The sequence below is a fragment of the Oncorhynchus kisutch genome, linkage group LG15 (assembly GCF_002021735.2).
Source record: "Oncorhynchus kisutch isolate 150728-3 linkage group LG15, Okis_V2, whole genome shotgun sequence".
Lineage (NCBI taxonomy): Eukaryota > Metazoa > Chordata > Actinopteri > Salmoniformes > Salmonidae > Oncorhynchus > Oncorhynchus kisutch.
In genome coordinates this window covers 56,903,917-56,912,249 of record NC_034188.2, presented here as the reverse complement: position 1 = coordinate 56,912,249, position 8,333 = coordinate 56,903,917, and the positions used below count along the sequence as shown (strand labels likewise).

General features: G+C 44.9%; 1 protein-coding gene across 1 annotated transcript in view; it reads left to right on the top strand.

Moving 5' to 3' along the window:
- The first annotated feature begins 103 nt into the window (after positions 1-103).
- Positions 104-8,333, top strand: part of LOC109905533 (numb-like protein) — a 60,676-nt gene continuing 52,446 nt past the window's right edge. Inside the window, exon 1 of the mRNA XM_020502958.2 lies at positions 104-1,018. The gene's annotated coding sequence lies outside the window, so the exon portion shown is untranslated. The remainder of the gene's footprint in view (positions 1,019-8,333) is intronic.

Here is an 8,333-nt window from a genome sequence, read left to right as displayed (position 1 = left end):
AAATTGGGTTGAATTCAGAGTATGACGATGTAGTACTTTTTCCACCTCTGCTTCTAAGGACATTTATCAAATAAGATGTAATGACTGGCACATACACTGAGAAAGGAAAGGCTCAGTGATGTTGTAGTTTTGTGTAATGGAAAGTTGGATTGCAATGGTGCTAATAATGACCAGCTGGTTTTAGTTTATATCGGCATGAAAATTGACATTTTGGCTCAAAACACACATTTTATTAGGCACCACTTTTCACTGTGTCTTGCTAAATGCTGATGTCTACTGAAACCACAAAGTAATTTGTGGAAAAATGAAACATTTCTTATAGAAGCTAAATCTTGAGACTTTTTAGGATCTTCACAGTCAGAATTTATCTCAGAAGCTTTTTAGAACACAGCCATTCAGTAGATTCTCATCCACAATCTTGAAGGCAGGACATCATGGCATCTTCTGCCTGACAAGAACACATTTGTCCATTTAAAGGCCATTTATTGTAGTCTTCGACATCAGTTTAGGTTTAATATAATCCAACTTGAAAGAAAAGTTCTGTCACTTCAGTGGCAATAGCGCAGTCACTTTAAAAAAAATGATACAATCACACGGTGGCGCTGTAGAGTGTGAAACATGGGTCCGTGGTGTTTTTGTAAAACATCAATGGGTAGAGTAAATTTCCATGTCCGGGCGTCTGTGCCAATAGGCTCGCTCAGAAGGCAGGGCCAGCGATTGGAGTTGGGAGAGGAACCCAGTCTGTGCGGCAGTAAGTGCACAGTCAACTAAAGCATAAAGATTACAAACAATTTATTGAAATCGTTCTTTACTGCTCTGTCTTGTTTTTTTTGTTTTATTTTATCATAAACGGATTGACAAGTATTTGCATCAAGAAGACCACTTGCCCGCATCGGTATCATCGCTTCATCCAATGTTCATGAAGACATTCTGAAATTACATGTTCTTCCATATTTCGTTGGGATTGGATTACACAAAAGGCGGCACGGACTCACACAATTATTCACTCTTCTCATTGGTGAGTTCACTCTATATTCCCTATACCGTTATTTATGGGGACTTGATGTTTTGTTGATTGTTAATGGTTAATAATGAATTAATCTCCGCGCGTGCATGTCTCCGAAGTCTTTCGTTTTCAAATCCAATAAATGGGATCAATTATTATGAACAAGATACGAAACAATTCAGATCTATTGAAAAATAACTGCAGATAATATTTTGAAGTAGGCTATTTATATGCATGTAAGATACTAAATGAATTGCGGTGCCTGCAGTAACCTATGGTTCAGTCAAGACCACCCGTACAAGCCCCCCTCTGCATTGCCGAATCATTACGTTCTGAGTCAGATGTATACCATTGTATTCTGCTTGTGGTGTGGAAACATGATCTGGGTTTTATTTAAAGGTAAACTATGAAATATCTGTGTCCGGTGTAGCAGAGCCATATACCCACCTTCTATCGTGTTCTGTGCGGCAGTAGTTTTTGCCTATTCATCTCTACAGTAATACATTTCAAAAACGCGCCCTGCATTTTTATACGACGCATGCCTGCAATGAACCACCTTGTACTGTCATGTAGGCTAGCTGTCAGCATCCTTTGATATGGCAAAGTGAACAGTCAACTGGGATAGTATAGGTGCGGCTGAAAGGAAGTGTAGTTTGCCTACTGTATCCTATTGTAATGGAATGATATAAAGCAGATCAGTTCTGTGGACCTTCCTTCTGGCCATATAGGAATGGGTCAAGAAAGACCTCCGGCCAGGGCTGGTATGGAGGGATCGACAGGAACATTATGCAGAATATATGACTGGTTTGTAAGCCGAATACTATGGTAATACTATGGCAATACTTTGACACAATGACTTGCGGTTTCTGATACTCTGGTAGGATGGCTGAGATATTTGTCCAGACCAGCGTCCAGACATTGACCCCAGATGTCCCCCACACAATACACTCATCCTCTTGTTAGAAACCAATGATTGTTGAGGCTGGGGATGATGATGAGGATGCATCAAGTTTCTTGTCATCCCATCATGGCCATACTTATGCGCCCTGACATTGGGGCCGTGTTGTCACCATTAGGCAAAATATGTGACTCAGCAGCCCGTCTGAAAGGCATCGATGACTGTAATACATTGACAGGTGGTGCGTATCTGCTGTATTGGCCTGTTTCTCCGCCCCGAGACAGAGAACAGGGGTAGATCTCAATTGCGTTGTCCTCGCGTCCTCTCTAATCTCTCCTCGTCTCCTTCGCAAACCCCATTGGATGAGAAAGACAGAGGTCCCTCCCCTCCTTGCCAAAGTGTTGACAGCTCAAGACAAGTTTTACATCGATGCCACCCACCCGTGGAAAAACTCCCACTGTCAAATGTGCAAAGCCAGGCTAGGAATGGTCTCTTGAGGACCCTATGTATTTGTAATTTAAAATGTAAAAAAACGGTTTAAATGCTTGAGTTGACATGTAGGTATGCATATCATGTATCGATAAACAACAGTGCGTGAACATTCTTTACACGTGTCTTGATTGCATACCTTACATTCTTGAGCACAGCGAGTCAGGGGGTCTGTCAGTCTGTTGGCCTCTGAGTGCTATGGTTTCCACTCCTTGGTGTCACATTCCGAGTATTAACATGGGGACAGTGTGGCTTAGCCCAGGATCCAGGACCACCTGCCTGGATAGCTAGACAGCTGCATGGGCAGGAATCTCTAGGCCTGCGCTGGGTCTAACCTGGGTGCAGCACTGTGGTACAATGACTTTAAACTTAGGTCTATTGTCTTGGCTGGTATCAGACCATTTTAATGCAGTCAGTAAGAAATGGATGAGGATTTGGGTGAGGAGTATGTACAGTTGAATAAGCAACTGATTGCCTGGCAACCTCTCATCTCCCCAAACTGTTTCCCCTTCCTTTTAGTTAGATTGCAGCATTTCAAGTTGGCACCCTTTTGTTAGCCAGACGGACACACGGAGGGACAGACCAGCTGGGCTCACAAAGGGAGGGGGTCAAAGGTAATCCAATCAGTGGCGAGCTGAGCGGCAGCCAGCAGTGGAGGGCGTTGCTCCCTTTGTGATAATCAGGGTGTGACTGCTGAACAACGGGCTGAACTTCCACCCCGCTCTGACCGACAGTGTTTGAATATACTGTTTAGGGTTTTGGCCTTGTAACTTCCAGTCGAGAACATGGGAGGGGCCTTTTTTGTCTCTGAAACCAGCCCAGTGATATATAGGTTACTAAAGGAAGTGACTTTGGGATGTGCTATTTTTGTCAGCCTCTTGTCAATTCTCATGTTTGTCTGTGTGAAAGGGACTACGCTCTACTTGTAACCTAGCATTAATTATAGCAATCTATTTTGGGTGGCTGAATTAATCACAGAAGAAAAGGAGGAGAGAAAGAGAGAGATGGGAATTAGCCAACGGGGGGAAAAAGCTATTTGTCTCCTGTTTCTCTCTATGCCCGACAGAAAAATCCTCAGGTCATTGGAAATGATTACATCAACATGTGCATAGCTTTGAGCCAGAAGATTCTCTTGTCTTCCTCAATTTGTATTTCTGTCATCTGCTGTGGCCCACAATTTTGTACACAGACATTCGTACATCAGGACTTTCTTCTCTTTTCTGTGTCTATATGCTAAGTTGAGTGATTGGTTTTCTTGCTAGTTAATTGCATTCAGCCTATTGTGTCATTTTCATTAGAGCACTCAATGGCTACGTACAGTGCATTCGGAAAGTATTCAGACCCCTTGACTTTTTTCACATTTTGTTACGTGACAATCTTATTCTAAAATGGATTATATAGTTTTTTTCTCTTCATCAATCTTTCATCAAGCATCTTGCTCTGTTCATCTTTCCCTCGATCTTGACTAGTCTCCCAGTCCCTGCCGCTGAAAAACATCCCACAGCATAATGCTGCCACCACCATGCTTCACCGTAGGGATGGTGCCAGGTTTCCTCCAGAAGTGACGCTTGGCATTCAGGCCAAATAGTTCAATCTTGGTTTCATCAGACCAGAGAATCTTGTTTCTTTTGGAAAACCCAAGCTGGCTGTCATATCATGCCTTTTACCGAGGAGTGGCTTCCGTATTGCCACTCTACCATGAAGTCTGATTGGTAGAGTGCTGCAGAGATGGTTGCCCTTCTTGAAGGTTCTCCCATCTCCTCAGAGGAACTCTGGAGCTCTGTCCGAGTGACCATCGGGTTCTTGGTCACCTCCCTGAGCAAGGCCCTTCTCCCCCAATTTCTCAGTTTGGCCAGGCGGCCAGCTCTAGGAAGAGACTTAGTGGTTCCAAACTTCTTCCATTTAAGAATGATGGAGGCCACTGTGTTCTTGGGGACTTTCAATGCTGCAGACATTTTTGGTACACTTCCCCAGATCTGTGCCTCGACACAAACCTGTCTCGGAGCTCTACGGACAATTCCTTCGACCTCACGGCTTGGTTTTTGCTCTGACATGCACTGTCAACTGTGAGACCTTATATAGACAGGTGTGTGCCTTTCCAAATCATGTATAATCAATTGAATCTACCACAGATGAACTCCAATCAAGTTGTAGAAACATCTCAAGGATGATCAATGGAACAGGATGCACCTGAGCTCAATTTCGAGTCTCATATCAAAGGGTCTGAATACTTTATATTTGTAATAAATTAGCAAAAATGTCAACCTGTTTTCGCTTTGTCATGGGCTATTGTGTGTAGATTGAGGGGGAATATAATTTTATACATTTTAGAATAAGGCTGTAACATAACAAAATGTAGAAAAAGTCAAGAGGTCTGAATACTTTCCGAATGAACTCTGTCCAACAGGCATATAAGACATTTGTGAGTATGTGTGTGTATGAGTGAAGTGATTGGTGCGTGAGAGCAATCATACAATTTTGTTTGCGTCTGCCGATTTCCCCTGGTAATCAGTGATTCCACTGCACTGTTGGTTAAGGGCTTGTAAGTAAGCATTTCACGGTAAGGTCTACACTTGTTGTATTCGGTGCATGTGACAAACAAAGTTTGATTTGATTCTTCCGCTTCAGTGACATTTTGGCTGCAGATTATTAAAATAAAATGTTTTACCTTTATTTAACTAGGCAAGTCAGTTAAGAACAAATTCTTATTTTCAATGACGGCCTAGGAACAGTGGGTTAACTTCCTGTTCAGGGGAAGAACGACAGATTTGTACCTTGTCAGCTCGGGGGTTTGAACTTGCAACCTTCCGGTTACTAGTGCAACGCTCTAACCACTAAGCTACCCTCTAGGCTACCCTGTGGTTAACAGTGAATTGCTGTTTCTTAGCAAGGCCAAGTAGGACGTGGTCGGCGTGTGTATGAATGCTTTGCCATCGGTGAAATAAAAAAATCGGTGTGACAAACAAGTGCAATCCTCAAAAGATGATTGGGGTCGTGATCTTGTGTGATACACAGGTTCACGGTTGAACAGGTCTGACTCTGTGCTGCATGGTGGGCTTAGTTTGAGGTAGAGCTCTCGGTCTTCTGACAGGAGAGAAGTGGAGCTTACCGGGACTTTCTGAACCACAATCTGCCAAACACAGAGCACGCTATTCATCTAGCTCCGTCAAGAGTGGAGAGAAGGGAGACACCGGGGGTGTGGGTATGGTCGGTGAGGCTGGGTGCTTTTTGGATGGGGTTGGTGTTGAATTGGATGGCTTCACAGGCTGAATTATCCCAACTCATCCAGGCAAGCAACTCTGAACAGAGAGGAAGGGATGGTAGCAGCCAGCAGGGAAGGACTTTTTCTGAGGTTAACAGAAACAGTAGGTCCCTGCTAGGTTGTGTGTGTGTGGGGGGGGCCAGCAGGGAAGGACTTTTTCTGAGGTTAACAGAAACAGTAGGTCCCTGCTAGGTTGTGTGTGGGGGGGGTGTCTTGGTGTGCATATCTCCGTGTGTGTGTCTCAGAGCATGTCTCTGCTCTGTCAAGCGTCTAATTTTGGAACATGGTTGGTGGTTAAAATGTTTTGAGATGATATTCTCCATCAGGGCCTGTCACTCTAATCACATCTGAGACAGAACTGAAGATTGACCCCTGCTCCGTCATGTCCTCCCTCACCTGGGAGGACCAGAGGACATTATCACAGTTCCTCATTTGATATTCCAGAGAAAACGACTCTAGCTATAACCTTAGCAATCAAGCTCAAGACATGATTAGTCATTGAGGTTTCAATCTTTCTCCATTTGGAACAATACAGTGTAGGCCACAGATCTGAGGCAGCTTTCCAAAATCACGACACCAGCACCTACTCAAAAGTTGTTTGGATGACACTAGTCAAACTTATTTTCCTCATCTGAAGATACTTGACTGAAGATACTTGACTGAAGATACTTGTCTGAAAGGAACTCTATATTGTTTAGTATATGCCTTTGGGTATTATGCCTTTGAAAACAGTGCTTTAGAAGCAATGTTTTCTACCTTTCAAGCCAGGCAGAGAGCAGAAATTGAAGAGACTGCTTTAGAAGAGACAGCTAATTGAGATCCAAAGCAGATGTGAGTGATCCCTCCAGCTTTGTAGAAAGTCAGAGACAATGACTCATGCCCTGAGAAAAGGTTACAACATCAAAGTTACGTCTGAGATGCACTCTGGCTGCACATCATCTCTGTACATCATCTCTTATCCGGTTTCCATCCATTTTAGGCTTGCTTAAATATTTTTGTTGGTAGAGTCTGCTGGCTCTGGATGACTTCTGGTTGTAAATGTGCAAACGAGGCATGCTCCTTTCTCTTTTTATGGCCATTACTTACCGTAGCCATGGCTGATGGTATCACATCCAATTTGGCGCATCTGGTTCGACACGAGATCTTCGGCATGCTCTTGCTCCCACTTCACCTCGTACTCTCCGCCCCTCTCTGCCCTCCCCTGCCCCTCTCAGCCCTGCCTCCCGGTGTGCCTGTCTGAAAACCCCCAGCTTCTCCCCAGCTGTGGCCGAGTCACCCAGCTGTTACGCAGAGTTCCACTGGGAAGGAGAAAGAAGGGGGGTTGGGAGAGAAGGATGGAAGGAAGGAGGAGGGATAGATTGGGAGGGAAAGATTACATCTCTCTTATTTCAAAATCAACACCAATCCTTCAGCTGCAGAAGAGGCCAGATCCTAGTTGTTTGCTCCTATCGGGTCTAGAATGTGTTACTCTTGACCCCAAACCGCTGGGTGGTTTCCTTTTTAAGATGTCCGACCATGTAGTCCTCCACAGAGGGTGTGGAAACTGCATGGGAACCAAGTTGAAGTGGAAGGTTATTGCTGTGTGATGCAGAATCAGAAAGAAACCTGGTTATATTGCCTGGGAACTGTGTACATTCACCGTATGAAGATGTACAGTAGGCCTACAGACATACATGGTCAGGTCCCATTATTGGTGTCTTACAGGGACAATCATGGTTGCTCATTAAAGATAGCCTACTACTTAGTCAAAAATGAGTCAGAGAAACACATTATTCTGCCGATTCTGCAGATCGTTGCACTTTAAACTGAGGACCTGCTGTATCCCTAAGAAACCTCAGGGATTTGAATGGAGAAGTTGGCCTTTTCAGGACATTGACTACAGCTAACAAGCCTGCCTGCCTGCCTGCCTGCCTGCCTCACAATGCCCCCCTCTGGCTGACCCTGCCCTGTGACTGTCTGTCACTCACATAGACCTAATCCCTCGGCATGTAGCATTATCGAACGGCTGGAAGTGGTCGTTCCAAGACAGGGAGTCTGTCCCTACAGACAAACAGATCTGCCATTGTTTGTCGTGCTTGCATGATGAGCACTGGGGCCATCCAGGGTTTCAGTCAGTAGGCCAGTCCACAGAGAGAGGGAGAGAGAAAGGGAGAGAGCCAGGGAGAGAGCTCTGGCCAGACAGGGCTCCAGGGCTGCATTGCATCCATCACTGGGGATCAATTAACAGTAGCAGCAGCAGCAGAGAAGTGACCTCTGCTCACACACCAGACCAGTGCACTCTCTCTGCCCATAGGCTGAGGAAGCACTGATACAGAAGGCTGAGATGGAGGGGGCATGGTGAGGGAACTGAAGAGGAAGAGGGGATAGGGGATAGAATGCTGGGGGAGCATTAGATTGTGTCTGCTGATATCTTCAGCACCCATCCTGAGTAACGAAAGCTTACAGGGACAAAGGAAAGGAGCGCGAGTTGAGCTATGCCCGGAGAGGACATGATAGATTTTGTAGAGAGGTGGGATGGTGGGAAGAAAGAGAGAGAGACAGACCGAGAGACAGACAGGTAGCTAATACATAGTGCATATGGGCCGTGGGAGATTTTCCCATTCTTCCCATTCCTCCTCTACATACTACATGTCTACCCATCATTCTAGTAGGTTATTCTAGGAGGAGTCTCGCTCATA